General features: G+C 34.5%; 1 pseudogene; it reads left to right on the top strand.

Annotated features, from left to right (window-relative positions):
- Positions 1-234: 234 nt before the first annotated feature.
- Positions 235-26,888, top strand: part of LOC149170745 (ABC transporter B family member 11-like) — an 87,457-nt pseudogene continuing 60,803 nt past the window's right edge.

Raw genomic sequence — 26,888 nt, 5'->3', positions numbered from 1 at the left:
AATACAACATCTGGAAAAGACTTTCTAGAAGCTGCTAAGGAGGTATATTGGAAAAAATTAAAAGATGAGATTTTCCAAAGCCCATATTACTCACTTTTAGTTGATGAAAGCACTGATCGGACTATGGTGCAACATTTGATTATTTATATTACATATTTGACCAATTAAGGAAGAGGTCCATGTGCTACAAAATTCATACAATTGCTACAAATTAGGGATGGGACATCACGGTCTATGTATGATGCTGTGACATCTCTTTTAGCAGACATGAATCTATCCATGACAAAGTTAGTTGGATTTGGATCTGATGGAGCATCATCCATGAGGGGTATTCGTGAAGGTTTATCTACTAAGCTTCGTCGACATGCCCCTCATTTAGTAGATATCCACTGTATAGCTCATCGAGAAGCATTAGCAGCTAATGATGCTTCATCTTATTTTGAAGAGTTGCAAGCTATTGATAAGTTTGCAAACAAGATCTATTCATGGTTAGGGAAATCTACTAAAAGACATGGAGAATTGAAAGAGCTAATGGAGTCATTTCAAATCACAAGGCTAGAAGTGTTACAAATTCATCATATTAGATGGCTTTCTATAGGAAATGTCATGGAAAGACACGTTAAGCTCATGCCTACTTTTTTAAGGGACTGGGAGTTAGTGGAGAAAAAAATGTATGAGATGGCTACAATATTTCAAGTTCAATTTTGCATCCACTTACTTGCAGATGTGCTTATTGAATTAAATAAGCTGAATCAAAAGTTTCAAGAGGATCATGTTGACATTACATCTATTGGAACAACTTTGGATATCACTATTAGCTTGCTTCATAAGCGATTTCTAAAAGGCACATTTGGGGCAGGTGCAATGCATACATCATCCTTCTTAAATAAAACACAACAGGGAACTCTTGAGTTTGCAGATTGCACAGGTATAGTACATATACATGAATTAAGGTTTGAGAGTTTGCCAAAGTCACAAAGATCAGGGACACTAGATGACTGCATTGGGAAAGGCTTTTGTAATGAAGGTGATTGACTCTCTAAATGCAAGGTTCACAGATTTACCTATTTTTAATGCAGCTAAGTTTTTTAGTCCTCGTAATTATTATGAGGATATGGATGATAGAGACTCTCAAACAAGAAGATGGTTGACATGTTTATGTGAAAAATTTAGTGCTGGAGGCTTGCTTTTTGTGGACAACATTAAATGTATGGGTGAAATGGATGAATTTATATGTACTATGTATAAATCTTACCCAAAGAAGCATATGTTTGGAGCATGGGATCTATGTGGAGGTGAAATTGAATGGTTTGAAGGGTTTCCATGCTTAATGCAGCTATGGCAAGCAATTCTTGTTATTCCGGCTAGTACAGTAGTTTGTGAAAGAGGTTTTTCAAAATTAAATCGGATAAAAAATGAGGATAGGTCAAGGCTTTCCTTAAAAACATTGGATATGTTAATGTTTATCTCTCTCAGTGCACCTCATGCTCTAAATGAGGTAGATAGGAATGCTATTTATGATGAATGGAAAGAGATGAAAACTCGAAAACCTCTTCCACTATGAAAATAGATTGAAAGAACTAGTAAGTTTCAGTGTTTATTACCATCATTGTCTTACTCTATCGAGCACTTGAATGAACCATTTTGGTAAGTGAATTTTTTTAGTTTTATACCATTTGTCTTTTGTAAATGAAAGCATAACCATATTTTTCAAGTTTGTATGTGAAGTTTTTCTAACACATATTGAATGTAATCATTGCAGGATATTGCACAAGATATGTTAAGCTGGAGGACCACAACTGTAAAAGTTCTATAACTGAAAGAAAAAGCTATCTTAGATCAATTTTGCGGCCAAGTATAGGGACTATAGTTCCAATAATTTGAGATGTTCAAATATTGGAAGTCTCAGCTTTCCAAAAGAGTCCTAATAGACAATAGAATAGTGATTTGGTCAAGTTTGAAATTTATAAGCTAGAATTACACATAAGCTAGAATTTATTTTTAATTTTATAAATGAGACCTTCCATATACTTTTAATATAAGTATTTATGTTTCTTCGTATTTTTATTTTTATTTCAATTTCATTAAGATGTAATTATGTATATATGTTTATTTTTTGTACTCATATGCAGTTTCCCAACTATGATTTTGTCCCTATAGTTGGTTCAATTGTGGCTGAGTTCAAGGCCTGTGAAATATGATCTTATGTGGTTACATTTCTCAATCACACGTGTAAGAGTAATTCATTTACTAAGACATAGTAGTATCTTTTTGTTTGTGAAAAAATAAAAAGAAATTTGAAAATAATTTACTATTGTCAATTGAATTGCTTTTTTTTGTTATGCTTTTCATTCTAGAAGTGCGACCTAAATGTGTGCCCTTCTAAATGAAATTAAGACCTACCCTTCAAATTTGATCACTGTTGACTACTGTAAAAAATGCTAATATGATCGTTGTCATCCAACGTGGCTGTATTGTTGAAAATGGCAATTTTTTGCAATGCTTCAGTTTTTAATATTTATTAACAAACAATATGATCGCTGTCATCCAACGTGGCTGTATTGTTGGAAATGGTAATTTTTTGCAATGCTTCAGTTTTTAATCTTTATTAACGAACAACACATATATTGACAATCTGACATCCTATTCTTAAAATAAGATAATTACTCAGTCATGAGAAGTTAGTTAAAAATAAGATAATTAGTTATTCATGAGAAGTTAGTTAAAAATAAAAATAGAGAGTAAGTTAAGTGAGTGATTGCATGATTCAGTGTTTGAATATTGAGTCAACTCAAGTTAAGTAATAAACTATTTTGAGTGTGTAATTGCATGTGAAGATATTTTAGACTATTAATTAATCAAAAATGATTAAATACATTTAATCAAATTTATTGTGATCATCATATTTTATGTGATCAATAGAAGAGCAACCGCTAATGCTTTATGCGTGAATTATTTGTGCTTTGTCTCATATACCTTTCGAACAAACTGGTATAAGAGCAAAGTTTGACACAAAAAAGAATTCCGCAGCTAAGAGCCGCATTGTGTGATTTATAAGAAAATCGAAAGTTTCTCTGTGGCCGAGCCCGTTTAGTCCGCAGACAGCGTAGAAAACTCGTGTTTTGAAAAAGCAGCCGCAGCTGCTATAAACACCCATCGCCCATGCTATCGAAGAAGTGAATAGCAGCCTGCAGGTTTTTTTGGCTCCGCCGAGAAGGTTAGGACGCTAACGCGTGTCGTAATCACCGCGGACAGTGTTATCACACTCTGTAACTGCCTTTCACGGGGCGTTAGGAAAGTCAAAGTTACAAAAGGTTTCGATTTTATTTTCAAGAGATTTCACATAAACGCGAGGGTGGAATATGTGAAGTGAGGTTTATTTTTGTGGAAAGAGTTTATTAAAGTTTTTATTAAAAGGTATATGGTGAATGGTATGGTTTTAAAAGGTTTTATGACATAGTGAATTGTGAATTTTGAGGGAGTGATTATAAATAGTATTTTTTTATATAAATATTTTTTATATAAAAGATTTTTTATATTAAAAAATAATAAAAAGTTTTTTAAAGATAAATTTTTTTTTTTAGAGAAAGATGACTTTCTCAAATTTCCACCCAGTTTTTATTGTTTATATTGAAAGATTATGATGTGTGGGCTATTAAAATGGTGATCGAGGATTATGTCAAATTTTGGTTTTCAGAATTTAAGAACGAAGAAGAAGAACAAGCTCTCACTAATACAGACAGGGAACAATGGAAGAAAGACAAGAAGAAAAATACACATGCATTGCAGCTTATTCAGCAGGGAGTGGACCTAGCAGTGTTCCAGAAGATTATGACCACGTCTTCAACAAAAGTAGCATGAGATACTTTGGTGACAAACTATAAAGATATAGCCAAAGTCAATATTGTTAAGTTGCAGAATACTAGGAGAGATTTTGAAAGTCTGCAGATGAAAGAGACAGAAGACATCGATTCTTTCATGAATCGGGTCATAACTGTCGTAAATCTGTGAAAGATTTATAGTGAAGACATAAACGATCAAAGAGTGGTTGAAAAGGTCCTCCGATCCTTGTCTACCAAATTTGATGTTGTGGTAGCAGCCATAGAAGAAGCCAAGGATTTGGCATCATTGACAGTTGATGAGCTGATGGGATCACTTCTATCGCATGAGGCAAGGATAGACAGAAATAAGGATTCCACTTTAGAGACTGCTTTCAAAAGTCAAGTTTCTATTTCAAGAGACAGAGGTCGAGGCAGAAGTAGAACGAGAGGCAAAGGACGAAGCAGAAGATATGGTGGTCAGAGAGATGACCGAGAAGAGCATGAACATGCAAGTGGAAGCAACTACAAAAGCTTCAACAATAATCAAAGAGTTGAAAAATCAAAGGTGAGATGTTATTACTGCAATAAATTTGGTCATTATGCTCGTGATTGCAGGAAGAAAATAGTTGATCAAAGGAACCAGAAAGCTAATGCTACTACAAAGAGTACTAACTCCATATTCCTAGCTTTCCATACCATGCATGAACCTTCTGCTAGTGTGTGGCTGTTAGATAGTGGTTGCAGTAATCACATGACATGCAACAATGATTTGGTTGCAAATTTTGATCAATTTGTGAAAACAGAGGTAAAGTTGGGCACTGACACGACTATGGAAGTAGATGGCAAAGGAGTGGTCAACATTCTGACCAAGCAGGGGGTGCTAAAGACAATATCAGAGGTATATTATGTTCCTAGTCTCAAACATAATTTGTTATGTGTTGGTCAATTGACACAGAAAGGATACAGAATTATCTTTCAAGGTCAAGAAGTTGTTATATATGACAAGCCCCAAGCAAGCAGCTGGTAGCAAAGGTGCAGATGACAAGGAACATACTATTTCCTCTAATTTTGAATTACAGTGGTCAAGTGAGTTCTTTTACAGTCGCATGTTCTCATGATTATTAATTATGGCACTTTTGATTTGGACACTTGCACTTTTTTGGTTTAAGATTGCTACAGTAGAAACAGATGGTTAGAGGATTACCTCCCATCAAAGAGCCTGCTAGTACTTGTGAGTGTTGTAGGAAAGCAACACCATGAAAGTTTTCCAAAGGGAGTTGCATATAGAGCAAAACAACCTCTTGAGTTAGTGCATACAGACTTGTGTGGAGCTATGAGGACACAGTCGATTGGTGGAAGTTGCTACTTCCTCACTTTCATTGATGACTACAGCAAAAGGAATTGGGTTTACTTTTTGAAGCAGAAGTCTGAAACTTTTGCAAAGTTCAAAGAATTCAAAGCCTTAACAGAGAACCAAAGTGATCGACAGATCAAGGTATTGAGGTCAGATCGTGGTGGAGAATATGACTCAAAGGCATTCCATGATTACTATAAACAACATGGGATCAAAAGACAATTTACAACTAGGTACACACCACAACAGAATGTTGTGGCAAAGAGAAAGAACAGGACAATTATGAACATGGTAAGAAGCATGTTGAAAGGAAGAAACTTGTCTTATGAGTATTGGGTAGAAGCAGTTGCAAATGCTATTTATTTGATCAACGGATCTCCTACAAAGAGTGTGATGAACAGAGTACCAGAACAAACATGGTCAGGTATGTATTGCAACATATCTCATCTTAGAGTATTTGGATGTGTAGCTTATGCACATGTGCCTAAGGAGAGAAGAGGAAAATTGGATGATAAAAGTGAAAAATGCATATTCATTGGTTATAGTGAGCAACCAAAAGCTTACAAATTGTATAACCCTGTCACAAAAAAGACCATAATTAGCAGAGATGTTGTGTTCAAGGAACAAGAGTCATGGAATGGAACTGTAGACAAAACAATTGATGCACAAGTGCCACTGATGGAAGAAGATGATGTAGTAGAAAAAGAGCAGCAAGAATCACAAGTGAAGACACCAAACAGAGACACACCAACAAGGACTCGAAGATTTTTAGAGCAACATGAATCCTCAAGCAAATCAATAGATCAAGATTCTCCCAGCTATCAATCAGGTGATGAATCAATCAATGGTAAGAGAAAGATGAGAAGTTTGAAAGATATTTATGATGATTTGGATGTTAGTTCAAATTTTGCATTGTTGTCATTCCAACCTTCTTCGATTGAAGAAGCAATCAAAGATGAAAATTGGGTGCAAGTCATGGATGAAAAAATTGAAGCTATTGAAAAGAATGACACAAGGGATTTGGTTGATTTACCAAAGGACAAAAATCTCATTGGTGTGAAGTGGGTGTACAAGACAAAGTTGAATGAAAAAGGTGAAATTGACATATTTAAAGCAATACTTGTAGCAAAAGGATTCTCGCAGTAATCGGGAATAGACTTTGGAAAAACGTTTTCTCCTGTAGCCAGATTGGATACTGTAAGAGCAGTTCTAGCCACAACAACTCAGAACAAGTGGAAAGTATATCAGAGGGATTTGAAATCAGCCTTCTTGAATGGAATTCTAGAAGAAGAAATTTATGTGCAGCAACCTCCAGGATATGAAGTTGAAAGTAATGAATACAAAGTTTACAGGTTGAAGAAAGTGCTCTATGGACTGAAGCAAGCGCCTAGACCTTGGTATACCAGAATCGATAACTACATGATTAAGAATGGATTTTGCAGAAACAACATTGAGCCTACCTTGTACACACAAAGGCAAATAAGCATGGACAGATTTTGATTGTTTTCTTATATGTTGATAACATGATTTTTATAGGTGATTTTGACATAGATGAATTTAAAACAGCCATGATGAAAGAATTTGAGATGATAGATCTTGGTCTCATGAAATATTTTCTTGGCATAGAAGTTGAGCAATCTGAAAAAGGAATTTTATTTGTCAAAATAAATATTCCAAAGATTTGTTGAAAAGTTTCAGGATGGAAAATTGCAAACCTGTCCCTACACCAGTTGCAACAGGTACAAAGTTAAGCAAGGATGATAAAGGATCAGATGTCAATCCAACTTTATTCAAAAGATTGGTTGGCAGCCTTATGTATCTCACAGCTACAAGACCAGATATCGTGCAAGGAGTGAGTTTGATTTCCAGATTTATGGAGACTCCAAAAGGCACACATTGGAGTGCAGGAAAACAAATTTTGAGATACATAGCGGGGACTAGAGATTGAATGTATGCAAGCACAGAAAAGAAGAATTTGTTTGGATACACAGATAGCAATTTTGCAGGAAATTTGGATGATAGGAAGAGCACTTCTGGTTTTGTGTTCCACCTTGGTTCAGGTGTGATTTCATGGGCATCTAAGAAGCAGCCCATTGTGACACTTTTGTCAGCAGAAGTAGAATATGTAGCAGCAACATCAGCAACATGTCAAGCAGTGTGGTTAAGAAGAGTACTTGATGGACTCAAGTAGAAACAACAAGGATCAGCAACAATATATTGTGACAACACCTCAGTGATTGCACTATCCAAGAATAGTGTGTTTCATCAGAAGAGCAAGCATATTGATAGTAAATATCACTTTATTTGAGAACTTATGAGCAATGGAAAATTTCACTTGAAGCCTTGTAAATACAGTGATCAATTTGCTGATATATTTACTAAGTCATTAGCACAAGATGTGTTTGAGTTTCATAGAAGAAACTTGGGTGTTGTAAGCCTAACTTAGACATAGACCAACAGGCATGTTTGAGTTGTCATGAGTCATGTTTTAGTTTAGCAGTCGTAATTAAGGGGGAGTGTTAAAATAAGATAATTACTCTTGCATGAGGAGTTAGCTAAAAATAGAGAGTCAGTTAACTGAGTGATTGCATGATTGAGTGTTTGAGTGTTGAGTCAAGTCAAGTTAAGTGATAAATGACTTTGAGTGTGTGATTGCATGTAGTTGCATGTCAAGATATTTTAGGCAGTTAGCTAGTCGAAAAGGTTTAAATACCCTTCACCGGGTTCATTGTAATCATCATATTTTGTGTGATCAATAGAAGAGAAACAATTCTTCTCTGTCCCATTATTTACAAATATTGCTCAAACAACAAAAATTATATGATATTTTGCAATAGGCTTCGTGAGGTGACTCGTCTTCGTTACTCATTACTCATGCAAAGCTATTAATGGATATGAGAAATGTTAATTTCAGGTTCACACTCCCACCTCATCATGAACCAATCTGGGCCATTCTCCCAGCTTATACGTCTCTAGGAAACACATCTCTTAGACGATATATAAGTAGTGGATCATTGGGAATTAGTGGTAGTTGTAACTCTATTTCTTTTTATTTTCGTTGCCAGGTGGATTTGGTCTCCAAGAAAATGTTCAAGTGGGAAAAATCAAGCCAAAGAAGGGCTTCATTAATTGGCTTTCGTCCAAAAATCCGGGAGATGTTGAGGATGGTCAGTTAAAACATGGAAAAAAAAAGTTGTTTCATGCCTCAGATCTTTCAACAAGGCAGAGACTCTAGTGTTCATACTAGGATCCATTGCAGTAGTTGTTCATGGGGTTACATTTCCTATTTTTAGTCTCTTGCTTCCAATTGTTATTGCCAGTTTTTATGAACTTCCACATAAGCTTAGAAAAGATGGCAGATTATGGGCACTTTTGGAAGCAACATGCCTCCTCATGGGACTAACACAGATCTACTGTTTTTCTGTTGCTAGTGGTAGGCTTGTGCGACCTATATGATCATCGACATCTTACAAGACTGTTTTGTATTCTCCTTGGGTAGACATTAGATATATCATATTGGTAATTATCCAAACTCCAAATTTGTGCAATATGTGCAAGATTATCAATAGATGTTGCGACAGTGCGTTGTATGGTGGGAGCTGGTTTGTCACTTGTTTAGAATATTTCAACAATCACTGCTGGTATTGTTATAGCTTTTTCAGCAAACTAGAAGTTGGCACTTTTGATATTAGCTCTCCTACATCTGCTAGGTCTTTAAGGTTGAGTTCCAGTGAAGTTCTTGTAGGGTTTTTCTGCTGATGCAAAGGTTAGGAATGTCATTGGCTCTGAAAAGAGTGTACAGACTGCATATTGCTAGACATGGTTTATAAATCTTATTAGAATATGTATGTATAATTGGACAAGTCTTTCAATTGTGATTCATGGTTTAATACAAATCAGAATCTCAACCGTATTCTACAGAGGATTCTCCCTTTCCTAAAGAGCTTTAACCATTTTTGGACGTTAATACTATATAAAGGGATCATATTCCAGGTGATGTATGAGGAAGCTAGACATGTTGCAAATGATGTTGTTGGAAGCATTCGAACCATTTCCTCCCTTTATGCCTCTACAATGAGCTAATGCAATGACAAATGCTCTGATCCCTTGATGGGGACGGCATTATGTTGTTCTTTCATGGCAAGAAGGACCGAGATTTCTGCCTTGTCTCTGAGACCAATTTACATATCAATGGGAATTTCATTGGCAAGAGCAAGGAGGGTCCGAAGCGCGCTTTCACCTAGGTGCAGTCGTGCAGTGCATCGGTATGTTGTTTGATTCCCACAAGCTTTACCTGGGCGCCAACAAGGTTGCCGAGTGGGATGATGCCCGAAATGAGCTCTCTCTCTTCCTGGATGACCAACCGATCGTCCTCCCGTTGACACGGGGAACCGAGTGGGAGTTGGTTGGACACAACTTCCCTGAATATTAACGGGCATGGGAAATAATTTAATTCAGTTCAAGAATGTATATATTTTAATACTCTGTAATATATTTTAATGTATATACTGCAGTCAGTGATTGGATGTAGTTTAATTCAGCAATGCATATACAACAGTTGGATGGAATTTGAATTGTCCAGACTATCAATATTATAAAACATTTAGTCTTAAAACTCTGAGAACTGGTAATGGTGTTGGGTAATCCAGAGAACTGGTAATGGAGTTGGGTAGTCCAGTTGGATATATTGAGACGTGCCCTAAAGCCTGCAGAGTTCAATGCAATCTCTGTGGAAGCTCTATGATACTGAAGGTTGCAGATCTCAGTGCAATCCCGACCCTTGCAAATCTCAGTGCAATCCCAACCCTTGAAGAGGATTCTTAAATATCTATCATTCATACTTTGGTTCGTATATCTCTGTGCATGACATATTTTGAATTAAATATCTATCATTCATACTTTTTTAGTTCATGTATCTCTGTGCATGACATGTTATTTTTGTGATTCCAAATATATGCAATATGTGTAATATATTATTGTTGTTCTTTTATTTGAAAATGATTTTTATATGTGTATTAGGGGAGGGACGCCATTACCTCCCCTCCACCTCGTCTACCGCCACGTGATCTGCATGCATTTGGTACGACAGGTGTCCGTTGTGGACTGCCACATGTTGGGCACCGTGTGAAGGTAATAAAACACTCTTCCGTGTTGTGATTAGGGTTGTTTCCGCCTCATTTCTGCGATGTGTTGTTTCCCTCTTGTTTTTTTGTTCAGGTCCAGTTGTTGGGCGAAGCCCTCTACCAATGATGGCGTGGGATGGCTTCAGTACCTGCACACTTCGTCCGCCATTGTTGAGTTGATGTCCGCCATTGTTTGCTGATACACGTCCATGGTTGGAACAGGGTTTCTATCTTTCTTGTAGTTTTCCGCCTGCAATTGTTGGTCACTTTGGACCACCAGTGGTTTAGGGTTTCCTTGGTTGTGGTTTAATTCGCGGTTTTTGTTGTTTGGGGAGGAGCCAGTAGCAGTTTCAGCCAGTTCGAGGTCAAAGGTTTCATTTACAGGTAATTGCAGGTTTTTGTGTTTTTTGTTTGGTTTTTTTTGGTGTTTTTGTTGTCCAATTGCTAATTTCCAACTCGTTGTAGGTGTGGCGAGCTCCGGAGAAGGTCTGGTGAAGGTGTGGCAACCATCCATGGCTTCTATCCGGTAGGATTTTAATCCTACCAGCTATTTCTATGTGTTTTTCAACACAAAACACCTTATTGGAATTTTTGTTAACTTTGCATGGCAGGTTTTGAGGGTTTAGGGTTTTGCAGGTTAGGGGTTTAGGGTTTAGTGTATTTAACTTATTTTGTTCTTTCTTTGGTCTCTAAATTTATATTTAAATGCATACTTAGCTATTTAGGGTTTTCTTCTTTCTTTGGTCTCTAAATTCAGGTTGTAGTAGGACTGTTTGCATGTTTACCTACATAGTGGCTTACGATGTTTCCGACCTAAAATAGTTTGATATTTATTATCTTTTTCTGTTGTGGAAAACTTGGTGAGTGCGCATTTATCATTAAGATAATTTTTCTAAAATTGTGTGTACAACAGAGTCTGGTAGTTAATAATTGATATCATGTGTTCAGGAGAGTTTGATCAATTTTAGTTGTTCGACAGCATTGTGAGAATTTGGTCTCTGAATTTAGATTTAAATGCATACTTAGCTATTTAGGGTTTTGTTCTTTCTTTGGTCTCTAAATTCAGGCTGTAGTAGGACTGTTTGCATGTTTACCTACATAAAGGTTCATTTTGATTGAGGATTTGTAAAATTATTTAAGTCGCTTTGATATATTCTCTATGAATTTGAAAATCTATAAATTTAGGTTCTTATAGGGATATTTGCGTATTTAAAGGTTGATTTTGAGTGAAAGGCTGTAAATTTATTGGATCACCTTATCATTTTCTTTCCTCTAAGCCAAACAGGTGAAGTTCAGATGCTGGACATCACTAAACTCAGGCTCTAGTAGGAAAGTTTGCATGCTTTAGCTACAGAGAGGTCCATTGAGTGAAAATTTGTAAATTTAATTGCCTTGATTTTCTTCTTTTTTGAAGCCAGAAACCTCTATTTTAGGTTATCATAGGAATAAATGTAACAGAGGATCATTTTTATTGAAAATTTTGAACTTTATTGAAGTCACCCTGGTATATATTTTCTTTGTGGAAATTTGAAGCCGGAAATGTTTAAATTCAGTTTCTACTAGGAATATTCTCGTATTTAGCTACAAAGAGGTCTTTTTGAGTTAATATTGAAAATTTACTCAAGTACTATGTTTTTTTGTTTAAAATTAACATTTGCAATTGTCACAAAGCATAACGATATCTGCTTAGCTCTGATATTTTGATAGTAATGTTTGTGTCTTAGGCCTCAAAGGGGTTTGTATGAGTTAAAAACCTACAGATATTCAGTTTTCCTTGTTTTGTTGTTTTTTTTAGACTGAAATCGTGTTACATTAGATTTGGATAAGTAATATTAGTATTGTGATCTATGGAGAAGCTAGCATTGAGTGAAACCTTTTTGAGTTCACCGTGTTTTTCTGTTTGGACTTTTACATGGCTTTGTTAGGCTTTACAATGTCCTGGAGTGTGGAATGCCCAGTGTACCGCTTATTTGCAACTTCTCTGGCTCTTATGTGTCCACTGCTTCAATCACACTTGTATTGGCTCAAAAATATTACAGAGAAATCAACCTAGTATACCCTTTGGCTCTATTGAGTTAATCTTTGTGCTCTAACAATTAACTACTTACTGTTGGATATGTTTTGGTCTCGATCTAGTTTGATAATCTGGGAGGAGGGTAGATTGCCTTGGCCAAAAATTCAGACTCTAAGCAGACTCTGAACTATACCTCCACATCTTATATACTGTGGAGACATAACATGAATTTTCATTTTCATTTTATCAGCATGTATCTGTATTTTGCTCAAATTGAAATATTTATTTCCATATGGTAGTTCTTAGATTTAGCTCAAATCTGTATTTCCATATGGTAGTTATTTCCATATCTGTATTTCACTCAAATCTATATTTCCATATGGTAGTTCTTAGATTTGAGATATTTATAGTGATTATGGGAGGTGCTTGGAATTACTAGTGACTATGGACTTTTGCATGGCTCTATTGGCCTTCACAATGTCTTGGAGTGTGGAATACCCAGTGTACCACTTATTTGCAACTTCTTTGGCTCTTATGTGTCCACTGCTTCGATCACACTTGTATTGGCTCAAAAATATTACAGAGAAATCAACCTAGTATACCCTTTGGCTCTATTAAGTTAATCTTTGTGCTCTAACAGTTAACTGCTTACTGTTGGATATGTTTTGGTCTCAATCTAGTTTGATAATCTGGGAGGGGGTAGATTAGCTACATAGAAGACATGTTAGTTACCTAGCATGACCATACTTTGGTCCCATATGAAGCACTATTGATATTTCAATTGTTTAATAATAAAATATATCATGCCTTGGCCAAATATTAGTTTTTTTAGATAAGATGCAGTTCATTCTAATAGTTTATGCTCTAAGCAGACTCTGGAACTATACCTCCACATCTTATATACTGTGGAGACATAACATGAATTTTCATTTTCATTTTATCAGCATGTATCTGTATTTCGCTCAAATTGAAAGAAAGTTGATTCACAATTTCTTATTTTCACGCACATTCCTCAAACCATATGGTAGTTCTTAGATTTGAGATATTTATAGGGATTATGGGAGGTGCTTTATTTAGCGTTGACTTATTTTTCTCCAACAAATGAGTTTGTTGAATCGAAAGTTAGCATGTGTTGGTGTGCAGTAAAAGCATTCCTTTGAACATTTTCAGTCACAACTCACAACCTGTCTAAAAAGGACAACTTCCATGATTAATGTGAAGGGGAGTTATTTAATCAAGATCACACAAATGTTTTGTTTATTAATATGATTTTCTTCCCCAAACCCAAAGGAAACTAGAAACATCACGACACTGGTTTTCCATTTTGATTAAATTCCACCACACTACTATTATGTTTACTTCACAGTGAGGAAATCTATGGCACTCTAATGAAATGTGTGTACTTGGAATTACTAGTGACTATGGAATTTTACATGGTTTTGTTGGACTTTACAATGTCCTGGAGTGTGGAATGTCTAGTGTACCACTTATTTGAAAATTCTATGGCTCTTATGTGTCCACTGCTTCGATCACACTTGTATTGGCTCAAATGAAATGCTAATTTCTCAAAAGAATCATAATGCAACTCAAGGCAAAACATGGAAATTTAATTTTATTAACATTTCAAAAATATTACAAAGAAATCAACCTAGTATACCCTTTGGCTCTATTGAGTTAATATTTGTGCTCTAATAGTTAACTGCTTACTGTTGGATATGTTTTGGTCTCAATCTAGTTTGATAATCTGGGAGGAGGGTAGATTAGCTACATAGCCTTGAACAATAGGCAATCAAGTTGATTCAGGGCTTCAAATAGGAGGGATGCTCAAAAGACAAGTGACACAAACCGTGATAAGTATTTTGCAGGACTTATGAACACCAACATATCAGCAGGATTGGTGTATGATTCAAGTTTACAGAAAAGCACTGTGAGCCACTTCCAATTCACTGCAGAGGATGTAACATGTACATTTCTCTTTCTAAAATATAAAGATTTTTTCTTTCTAGATTATATATATATATATATATATATATATATATATATATATATATATATATATATATATATATATATATATATATATATATATATATATATATATATATATGCAAAAATCCTTCCAAAATCAACATCATAATGTGGTTACAACCAAAAACATATGACACCCCTATTCCTTATGACCCTGAGAATCTTGTAAGATTTCTACATTATAATAGACTATAGATGTTCCTTCTAAAATGGATTTTGGCTACAATGTCGCACACATTATGAAATAAAACAACCTAGGTTGTAAGCCAAAATGTTTATGTGAAAAGAAAAAGATACAATCCATCCAAAATCCACATCATAATGTGGTTACAACCAAAAATATATGACACCCCTATTCTTTATGGCCCTGAGAATCTTGAGTGCAAAAACTCCCCGAGTTACCTTCTTGAGCCAGGTAGGTTGGCCTACCAATCAAGGGTTGATTAGGAAATGGTTGATTGCTGCGATATGATTGACTCCAATTTGCAGCTTCCAACCATGGAGGTATTGAGTACCCATACCTCACATTTGCACTACTAACCCCTGCATTAAGTGGAGGTGTGTAATGAGCATACATAGAATTGACACCAACTCTGGTAGGAATAAGGAAAGTGGGTAAACCCTCAGTTTGATAGTGAGGCACTTGAATGTTTATGAGATCTTAGAATAATGGTGTATTATCTGCAATGGAGTCCAATGAGTTTGAAATAATCCTGGTTTCATCAGCTATTCTTGTATCATTGATCATCCCTTGTTCCTTTTCAAGAATTTGTTGTGCCTTTTGTTTTTCCTTTTCCTGTCTTCCCAGTTGTTTTTGTTGGTCCTTAACTTGCCTTGCTTTATCTCTTTCAATCCTTTAATCTGCTCGACATTGCGCTGCAACAATCCTTGCTGCCTTCTTCTCCTTGACTAGATCCTTTTTTTTTTTAATTCTTGCATTTAAAATTTATTTTTTTTCAGACTCAACTAACAGATTTATATAGTCCTCTTAGGTGAGTAACTATGAGCTTCGGCCCAGACGAATACTACCCAGTGCACCTTGCTTTTTTTCATTGATACTCTCTCTACTGGTAGCTTTAGGAATCGGCCAAGTGTCTTCTCCACCCCTCCCACCTGCATGTCATTTCTTGGTACTTCCCTTTCAGTATTTGATGGAACTGATTGAACTATATCATTATCTTCATTTGATGCCTCATTATGTGCTTCATCTTCTTCCATTGATCTATTGTCCACAAAAAAATGAACAATTTCACTATTCAATTCTGCTGGTTGTGAGGGCATGTTCATGCTTTCTTCATTGGTTGCTGAGACACTATGTGCATTCATATTAATCATTGCTTCTGCTAGCCATGAAGGTGGGGTTACTTGGCTTGGCAATGTCAATTGGTCATTGTCAACTACATGTTCAACAATGTCATTAACAATATCAACAACAGGAGTTTCATGTTCTTGAGTTGGTGGAACGATCTCCATGTTACTGCGAATTTGTTCATGGTTATATTGTGTTTCACATACAGTTTCATCATCTTCAGCATATAAGTGTCCTTGAGATAGGGAAATCATATTACCAGCTGCAACAACATCATCTTGGTCATCTACTTCTTGCACTTCAACACCTGTTTGGGCATTCCCTTCTTCCTAACCATCCACATGAAACACTTGGCTACAACCAGTATCATGCATAAGAGCATCATAGTTTAGTGGCCAGATTCCTGTCCTCCTAAATCCAGCCTTGATATTTGATGGTGTTAAAGCCCTTTTAAAAGCTTTACTTGCAAGCTCTGCTAGCTCAAACCTTTTCACCTCAACCCTTGGATTATTTGCCATCCATGTAGCGCGCTCCGACCTGAAATAGTTCTTGAAAGGGACAAACACACTAACATCAAGGGGTTGCAATCTGTGAGTGGTATGAGCGGGCAATGTCAACAGGTCGATGCCTAAATTATTTTCTTCCTCAATTGTTTGTACATCCATGTGGCTCCCATGGCCATCTAATATTAATAGGTGTCTGTTATTAGGTGAGACGCCACCTGGTACCAATGCAGCAAAGTGAAAAAGCCAACTTAGAAATAGTTCTTTAGTCATCCATGCATGGGGATGTGCAGCCATGCATGCACCTGGTTCACAGTTTTGTATATAGCTTTTCAGTTGATTTTTACCTTTGAATAGATAAAATATTGGGATTGAAGTACCAATTGCATTGACACAACATAAAATAGTTATCCACTCCCTGCTCTTAGGAAAAATCTTTGGCACATTTTGGCTCCCTCTCTTGGCAATTACCCGCATGCCACAATTCCTCCCTACCTGTAAACCTGTTCATCACAGTTTCGTATATGGTCTGCTCCATAAGAATGTTTATCTTAATCACTAGAAAGCATGTCATAGAACTTTTGCACAACCGCAGGGAGCAAATTTAATGCTCTATCTCTGTCAAGGCCCTCAATAGTACGCAATACAAGTTTTGGATGCCTTTTTTTAAACCCAAACCACCATGATTTACTAGGAAACCCATCTTTGAATGGGTTTGGCCTCCCTTGAAAGATTTGAGCAACTGTGGATTTGAGTTGTATCAACTCTAGCCCATATCCCAATTGGGCCATCTCTTTACACCATTCAACCACCTCGGCCTCCTCCTCCTCAGTCATAACTATAAGAGGCCCTCTACGTTTTGTATGAGTCAGTCCATTTATCCAATAATGTATTGATGAGGGAGGAATACCATTTTTGTTTGTAGATGCATGAACTGAGTATCCATTAAACTCTATGTCGTCAATTGCAACTAACATTTGTTCTTTTGTCCATCCTCTTATAACACTGATCTTTTTAGTTGAACTTGCCCCTAGGACTATTGTTGATGGTGGTTCTGTGGATTATGGTGTGTTAACATCATTTTCCGTCACATGGTCATCCTCAACAATGTTCCCTGGTGCATTGTTGACATCAACATCAGCTATCATGTCCTCATCAGACGATGTGCATCGCAGCTGCACACCCCTTGTCACTCTCCTGCCACTTCTCCTTGTACGAGAAACATAACTTCCTTTTTCCATAGATGCAACAACCTGTAAAATTATTGCATGCATTTAGACATTAGAATATTTTTAAATTATGCTTTCATACAAGGCAAAAATACTTCTGCTTTATTGCAAGAAATTATCAACATGTATGTTAGTATCCTTGAAAAATCAAATATACAGAATCATTTTGTTGTATGTCTTCAAAATTATCAGTGATTTTTTTTTTGATAACCTGTCTTTACACTTAAAATACCATGATTGTATTGATTGGTTTTGTTATGCATTTCCCAACAGAGCTCTTGTTCGGTTTGACTACTAAAAATATTGTTTTGTTGTTTGTTGTTTTTTTGTTGTTTTGTTGTTTGTTGTTTTTTTGTTGTTTTGTTGTTTTCTGTAAGTGATTGGCTAACATTGGAATATGTATTATTAAAGAAGTCGAAGATTACAAATAGAGTTCATGCCTTAGCATCCCTTTCTCCAAACCTGTCCTTTGACCACATCCCTATGTTTCCACTGCAGTGATGTAACTGGATGGAAATGGAAGAAAACTTAGATTTTTAGTAACAGCCAAATAGGCAACCAAAAGCCAAATTATCTTGAGTTTCTAACTTAGTTGATTTTGATTATTACATTTTGAGTCTCTCCATTGACCTTTGTTCACCTATTTACACAGTGTTTTAGCTAAGGCATAAGCAAGAGAAATGTGCACATATATTTTGTTTCACTCTGTCTCGTATCATTTGCTAGTGATATTGCACATGCTAACATCATTAGAACCATAGCTATGGCCAAGGAAGAAGTTCTTCACATTCAGTTACTCTATTTATCACAACTTGTGATGTTTTGGTTATCGGTAGTTATGTGCATAAAAATCCTGGAATCCATGCTTTCATCATGTAGAGAAAGAAATGCTCGATAATGGGGTAACTGAAATAAAGGAAAAGTTGGATCATGTTTCCAAGAAATCTTCTCAATTATAATATTTCATAGATTTGACTTCCAAAAAATCAAATTGCATTACTTCGTAGTCTCTCATTTCAAATTAAAACTTTCTTTTGCCTTAGAAGATGGGCAGAAATCTAGGAATAAGCAGGACAAAAAGCCAAGGAAAAGAGGAAGGCCTGTGACCAAAAAGTGAAAATATCCAAATCTAGACAAACTTTATCCATGTAGAACAAAAGCAAACCGATAGTTAGCACCCATAATTTTCATGACACACACAACATTGGTTTCCAGGTGATAGATCAAGATTAAAGTAAAATCTTGTCCTAGGTCATTTGGAGGATAGGCAACCAAAAGCCAAATTATCTTGAGTTTCTAGCTTAGTCGATTTTGATTATTACATTCTGAGTCTCTCCATTGACCTTTGTTCAACTATTTATACAGTGCTTTAGCTAAGGCATAAGCAAGAGAAATGTGCACATATATTTTGTTTCACTCTGCCTCGTATCATTTTCTAGTGATATTGCACATGCTAGCATCATTAGAACCATGGCTATGGCCAAGGAATAAGTTCCTTCACATTCAGTTACTCTATTGATCACAACTTGTGATGTTTTGATTATCGGTAGTTATGGGCATAAAAAGCCTTGAATCCATGCTTTCATCATGTAGAGAAAGAAATGCTCGATAATGGGGTAACTGAAATAAAGGAAAATTTGGATCATGTTTCCAAGAAATCTTCTCAATTATAATATTTCATATATTTGACTTCCAAAAAATCGAATTGTATTACTTCATAGTCTCTCATTGCAAATTACAACTTTCTTTTGCCTCAGAAGATGGGCAGAAAGCTAGGAATAAGAAGGACAAAAAGCCAAGGAAAACAATTTGAATTCAAGACCATTTTGGAATGAGAAATGTTACGCAAAAATATTCTAAATGGAAATTTAATGCTTCAAATATCATTTTCCATATTTTTGTTGTTTGGCATTGCCAAAAATGTCTCAGTATGCCAACTTCTCCATTGCAGTCCATGGCCACCATTCCAGGCATAGTAATTAGTTTGGAAACTCAAACAAAATATGGTCATATGCTCCAGAAGAGTGTTATGCCTGTCATAATCACAGTAAGTCTAGGATGCTTGAAAGCCATGAGAGATCTCGGTGATTCTTTCATTCAGAATTTTGTTCATTCCCATTACAATAGACTTTCATATAAATCAAGATTCCCGTTTTGGACAAAGAAAACTTAACTGAAGATGCGTGAGAAAAGATATTAGGTTTTTAAAACATTTATCTCATTGAATGGAGAAATTAGAGTTTGAAATAAGAAACTCTATAAAAACTCTATAAAAAGCAGTTGTGTGGTTATGTGGTTTCCAATTTTTATTATCAGTCATAAAAAGTTTTAAAAAATTGAACTGAAAAAATTAAGTATGTTGAAGGCATTCATTTTTTTTTTTTTAAGGAATGGTTTTAACTTTTCTAAATAGTTATATTTAGAACCTACTTTTTATTCAATGGCTGTTTGTGAAACCATCCAGCTATCCTTTTAGCATTTATGGCCAGACAGATCATGTAACCATCAAACCAAGAGAAGTAAAGGAGTATAGAGAGGAAAAGATAAATTCTCCATGGAGAAATTGACGTATTGCAAAGTCTTTAATGTTGTTTTATGAAATCTAAGTACTCTATTTTCCTTACTATATGTTTTCCTTACTGTATGTTTTCATCTAAATGGACAACAATATTTTCCATCTAAATGGACAATAGTATTTTCCTTACTGTATGTTTTCATCTTATAACTCAGTTCCCCTTAACAGTCTTTTTGTTACTGTCTATTTTTGTAATATCCTTATGGTTATATCTCAGTGCTCCTTAACAGTATTTCCCTTACAGTCTGTTTTCGTCTGATCCTCCTGGTTATATGTCGGCTCTTCTTAAGTAGTAGTCATTTGATTATGCTTTTCAATAAGGTGAATTGTGAAATAGAACTGTAGGCTGTGTGTTTATTTTCATGAAAGTGAAACTGAATCTGTAAGAAGGTGAATTGTGAAATAGAACTGTAGGCTGTGTGTTGATTTTCATGAAAGTGAAACTGAATCTGTAAGAACTGAAACTGTAAGAACTCTGATAAATGAAAACAAAATTGTAAGAAGAATGTGTTGTAATTGATATAACTAACCTGGATATATTGGCAACTGTTTTGTGATGTTGTCTTCAAGTTTGCTGAATAGTTTGAAAGCATAAGATGCAACTTCAACAGTGGGTGAACTTCTTTTATAGTTTTTGGCACTTGAATTTAATTGGTGGACATGGATGGACATGGATTGCAATGGCTTCATTTTGAATGTGTGGTCTGGATTTAATTTGATGTGATCTAATGGTTGGGAATTTGTTATTTGTTGATCCATGTGCTTTGATCTATTTTAATGAGAAATAGAGTGAGTTGGGTGTCATTTATTGCAGTTATTGGGTTTGGGTGTCATTTATTGAACAAAGTGGGTTTAAATGTTATTGGGTTGGGTGTCATTTATTGAACATAGGGGGTTTAGTTGTTGAACAACACAATAGTTATGGCTGACATACATTCCCTTTTATTATGTGCAAGTATGGATATTTATTTGGGATACAAAGCTTCAGTTCTGATGAGTGGGGGTTGAAGTGACTGCTACTTTGTACTTCTGGAATAGACCATTTTGGAAGCATTTATGGTTTTAGCTGTTTTCTAATTGGGTCAATATGGTTTGCACTCTTAAGTATTAAGATACTATTTATGGACAGTTGTGGGCCCAGTCAATGTATGGGGAAATTTTGGACATAAATTAATACTTATTTATACTTAATGTTACTTATGTTTGTTTAAATATTGGTTGCAAAAGTCTCAATTTATGGTGGTTTGGTGGGACCAGTACTTTATCAATTACTAGTCACTGCACAACATTAGGAATCTCTCCCCTATATTATTATTGTTTTTTTATTTGAAAATGATTATTGTTTGTGGTTTGGTGGGACCAGTACTTTATCAATTACTAGTCACTGCACAACATTAGGAATCTCTCCCCTATATTATTATTGCTTTTTTATTTGAAAATGATTATTGTTTGTAAATATCCGTGTAAATAATGTGTGTATTCTTTGAGGATTAAATGTCAAGTATTTTGTAAAAGATTTTTATTTTATTTTTAAATTTGAGTATTTTTTGTTATTGTGTAGATATAATTTGAAAGGAAGTTAAAAATAGGGTAGAATTTATCTTAATTTAGGATTTACTAAGTTGAGTGCAAACTTCTTTTAGAGTGAAAAGATATCTAATCTCTCTGTAGTTCCTGAGTTAGGATGGATCTAGGTTAGTTAATAACAAAGCAAGTTTACATGCTTTCTTCATTAAAATTTAATAAGACAAGTATACTCCATTTATAAAAATATGAAAGATGAAATATAATTTTAGAAAACATTATGCATGTAGTTATTTAGTTTTTTTTTAGGGCTCTCTCTTAATGGTAGATAGAGAATCTTTTGAATACATAAGATAAATTATGTAGTATGTTGTTTTTAAAAATATGATGCATTTTAATAAACTTATGAATAGATTATGGAAGTTTCCTAGTTTTATAAATCATAAATCATTCCTTTTCTAAAATTTCTATTAATCTTGGTAAAATTCCCTTTTTTTCTTAATATATCACTATGAATTAATTAACATATGGAATATAAAAAAGAAATATAAATGATTTTTTTTTAATCTTTATGAATTAATTAACACATGGAATATCAAAAAGAAATATAAATGAGCTGTCCACTATGAATTAATTAACATGTGGAATAAAATATAAATAAACTTTCATTTACATTAAAAAAAAAGGGATTGATTCATCAGATTTTGTCTTAACTATATTTATATTAACATTGATTCATCAAATATTGTTTCAACTATATTTATTGCAAATATCAAGATCTTCACCAAAGTATGAACATCTTATTGTGTTACAAGATTTCTCTTTTTATTAAGTAAAAAAAAATTCTCTTTTATTAAGTAAAAAAAAATTAATTGTATGTAGCTAAAGCACTAAGAGATCTCACCGTGTTACAAAGATTTGACCTTTTATTAAGTAAAAAAGGAATTTCACATACTAATGTTTTTTTGACAAGGAGACACTCACTAGGTTTAGGTAATGAAGATAAAGTAAAACATTGATGAGGGATATTTCATTTTGGGCTTTTGCAATGGGACCCTACAATTTTGCAATATGACTTAACAACTTTCATTTTTTTTTATATATATATATATATATATAAAAATGAGACAAACTGAAGTTATAACATTAAAAATATATTCAATTTGGGCAATAATATCTAATGAGTGGCATTCCATATAAACTAAATACCTCAACAAGAAGAACTTTATTAAGTTGCATTCACAAATCCTTGAGAGCATAGCTAATTTTCAATGCTACATACTCTTCACTATCTTAATTTATGTTGATAAAAAAATTAAATATTCCATTCAAAAACTCCAAAAAAATTATTAAATTTATCTATGTGCCAATTTATAAAAAGTTATTAGTTATATTCCAAATCACTATAGTCAAATCTTAGCTCTAGTGGTTTGGTGAACTCTCCAAAAACCATTTATGAAATAGTGGTATCTGGGTGTAATAGTGGCAACTGATATTTCAAAGTTATGAATTCTCCTGAAATTCTCATTCCAATTAAAAAAATAAATCCAAATCACTATAATAAAATACATAAAATTGAGATATTTAGAGATGAATTATGTTGGCACTTTAATTTTAATTTAGTTTAATTTAATTTGAACCTTAACCCTTTTAACTAGAGAAACTAAATCATAAATAGACCAACCATCTTAAAACATAGGCTACAACAAACAAATCCAACAAATTTAGAAAACCCAGGCACTAGGATTGTTGCTATCCACTACTAGTTCCCAAATTAAGGTTTGAAATTGATTAACCATGTGTATGTGTTGGTTGTACCAGGATTGTTTCCATCCACTACCAATTACCAAATTGAAATTTGAAATTGTTAATAAATTAATTGTAATAAGATTATTTTCATCCACTATTCATTACTTAATTGAGGTTTCAAATTAATTAACAATAAATTAACTTCTTAATCTACTCCAGTAGCACAATTTCTTTGAGATTTAAAATTAAATAACAATGAATTGGCTGGTTCAAGTACTCCAGTAGCTTTTTAACCATAGTGTTCGTTATAAATTCGGAAAGCTCACTTAACATTGGATATTTAAGTTCGGAAATCTGATAATTACACATTCAACATTGGATCACAATGGCCACACTGTCCAGAAATAAAATGAATTTACTATTACCTATAACTACTCCACTAGATTTTTAACCATTAGTGTTCGTTATAAATTGGGAAAGCTCACTTAACCTTGGATATTTAAGTTAAGTTCGGAAATCTGATATTTACACATTCAACGTTGGATCACAATTGCCACACTGTCCAGAAATAAAATGAATTTACCATTACCCGTAACTAATACCGGATTGGCGATTTCGCATCAAAGATCCTTTTAAATTCCCAATTACGAATTCGCCATCTACTCTGCCTCAAACAAAGATTCCCTTTCTATTTGTCTTGTTCAACAAATTTCAACAAATACACGCATACAGAATAATCATAATCGTTTCGAAATGTCTCAAACCTTCGAATTGTCTCAAAACTTCGCGTCCTTCCGCACTGGTATCCTTTGCTTGGTTCTTACTTCACTGTGGATCTAACGGCACGTGGCAACAGCACAGCCCTTCAACTTGGCTGTGGATCGATGCCACGTGGCAACACCGCAGCTGCAGATCTCAGCCAAGAACTTTGCGACACGTGGCAGCACAACAACCACAAATCTGGGCCGAGGACTTGCCAGCACTTGGCAGTACCAGAGCCACAGATCTGGACCGAGGACCTGCCAACACTTGGCAGCACCAGAGCCGCAGATAGGGGGAGTTTGCTGTCGTCGGCAGCTTTACCGAATCAGAGAGTTGATAAAACTCTCAACAAACTTATGAGAGTTCCTTAGGGGTCCGTGGTTTCCCGGATCCTTAATGAATGAATATGGTTTTGCATCAGTTGGACGAGTTCGCGATTTCCTTTCATCGAATTGAAGCCTGCAATATTTGCGTAACTCGTTCTCTTAAAACTTTGGAATTCACTCTCTCTATTACGAAGTGAAGCGGCTCTAAAGTATCAGCGGCGGAGATACACGTATCTTCAATATTCTGAATTTTATGTTATTACAAAATTATGGGAACTTGGTAGCGATTTTAAATTCATATTAATATAGAATCATGAAAGATGTATAAATCCTAGCCACTTTTCCATTGTAATTTCGTTTTTATTTATTTTTTTGTTTCGAAAATTATGGAAATTTTAATAAGATTTTGATAAAATTTAGGCATAGATTTTTTTGTATATTTAAGTTACAGTTGTCAAATTTCAAAATTTTGGATGTCTTAAATTTTTTTGATAGTGTTGAATCTATTTTTACCAAAAAAACATGATTCAAATATTGATGATACAATTTTTTTTTTGGTTTATATACAAAATTCCAACCCCTTTTGACCAATTTGACATTTCCAAAATAATATGTAACATATAAATATGGAGTTGTCTATAATTTGGTAGTTTAAACAGTGTGCTAATGTTCATAGATATTGTAATTTGATAATTTAAAAATTTGATAATTTAATATAGTATGTTAAGGTTCATGTATTGTTATGGACTCAAAGCATTTTTAAGCAATTTGTTACAGTCTCGGGTACAAATTATTATTGAAATTTGTTACATTCTCGGGTACAAATTATTATTTTCAATATAGCCTAAAAGCAACTAATTTTGACCTTAATTCTCTAGTGATCCTCTAGTGATCCTTAAAGAGTAGCATCGAGTGATTTTTTTAATTATTTGAAAAAAAATTATGAAGTCATAGTTAAATAATTAATAATTTAATATTTGTAAGGGATAGTATCTCATTTATTATGAAGGGATAGGTAAATAACAATTCTAATTTGACAGATGAATGTTTTAGACTAATTAAAATTTTAATCAATAAATAGTAAGCTTTTTAGATTTTAAGATTTTGTTAAAATTGAGTATTAACTCAATATACTACAAATAAGTAGCATTTTAATTTGCAAAATAAATGTATTAGGTTAATTGGGATCTTAATGATTGAATGAAGTTAGATTAATTGGGATTTTAAGATTTTGTTAATAATAAGTGCTTTAACTTAGTATAAATTGAGTTTTACAAGCAGATTAAGAAAGGAAATTCAATCAATTAAAATTTACTAGTAGACATATCTTTTGGTACAATATAAACCTCAATGACAAAAAAAGGAATGGAGAGAATGCATGGTTTACAAGTAGATTAGGAAAATAAATTCAATCAATTAAGAATTATTACTCGACAAATCTTTTACTACACTATAAATCTCAATGCAAGTAACACAAAAAGAAGAATCGAAAGAATTCACTTGAATTTGTCACTTTAAACAATGAAATTCAAACTAAAGTGAAGAATTGCAATAGTGCTTCAAAAGAAATGAACATTTTGAGATTAGGGTTAGATATTTAACACTAGCCTCAAGAGGTGGAGTGTGATACTCTAATGAGTCAAGCCTAAGGAAGGTGAAAGGAGCCATGAGACACATCCAGGATAGTCGAGAAAGATCTCTCAAGGAGATGTCTTCTCACAATACCACCTAAAAGTGGCTCTACCTTCGAACTTAGAACACAATTCCACCTTTGATCGACTAACACAACCAGGGTTCCAGGGGAGCGCCTTCGCTCCCCCCCCCTACCGACCCCACTCGAATCTACTTCTAAAGCGTGACAAGAGCACACTCCCTAAAAAACAAATCGTTCCTTAGTTTTTTTCACAAATTCTTTTTTTTTCAAACATGTTCCAAACATAATTTTTTTCGAAGAAACAAGAATTTTTGAGTGAGGCAGCCTATTGATCAAGCCTATGGCCCTAGTATGGTAATGTTAAATTCTTAAAGTAAAAGTGACATTCCTCTTTACCTTTCATTTTCATCGTTTTGTTTAAATTTTTAACATTACACTGACATGACTCATTATGTTTGATAGCGGTTCCCACCTCATTGGATTTCATATGGAGAAAGTAAAATTTTAGATTTCACTCAAAATCCAGCAGACTTATCAATTTTTCAGGTTTGGGGGGATTGCAATGTTTCCATTACATTTTGTCATGTACTAGGGTATGGAACTTGTATTTAATCAAGAACACCAATCCCTCTATATACTTTGATGTTAGTGACATTGGTTGTCAAACTCGTCTATCATGACCCTACTAAAAATGTACCCGTCATTCAAACAAAATATTGACCTGACATGCTATGTTTTTCTAGCTTATGTTAATGCTTAGAGGGTGATATTAATAACAAACATCCTAAGATAGGCAATGATTTTGATGATATGTAGGTATTTGTTGTAGCATGGTTTTTTTGGATGCTAGAGACCATCTACACCCTGTTTGTTGATGCATTTTCGATTAGAGATGGATTGCACTCGATGATATTTGG

This window comes from Pinus tabuliformis, chromosome 4_2 (genome assembly GCF_031772625.1).
Source record: "Pinus tabuliformis cultivar Carrire ecotype Pingquan chromosome 4_2, CPIR1, whole genome shotgun sequence".
NCBI lineage: Eukaryota > Viridiplantae > Streptophyta > Pinopsida > Pinales > Pinaceae > Pinus > Pinus tabuliformis.
The sequence above is the reverse complement of the archived record's forward strand: the minus strand, read 5'-3'. Positions and strand labels throughout refer to the sequence as shown.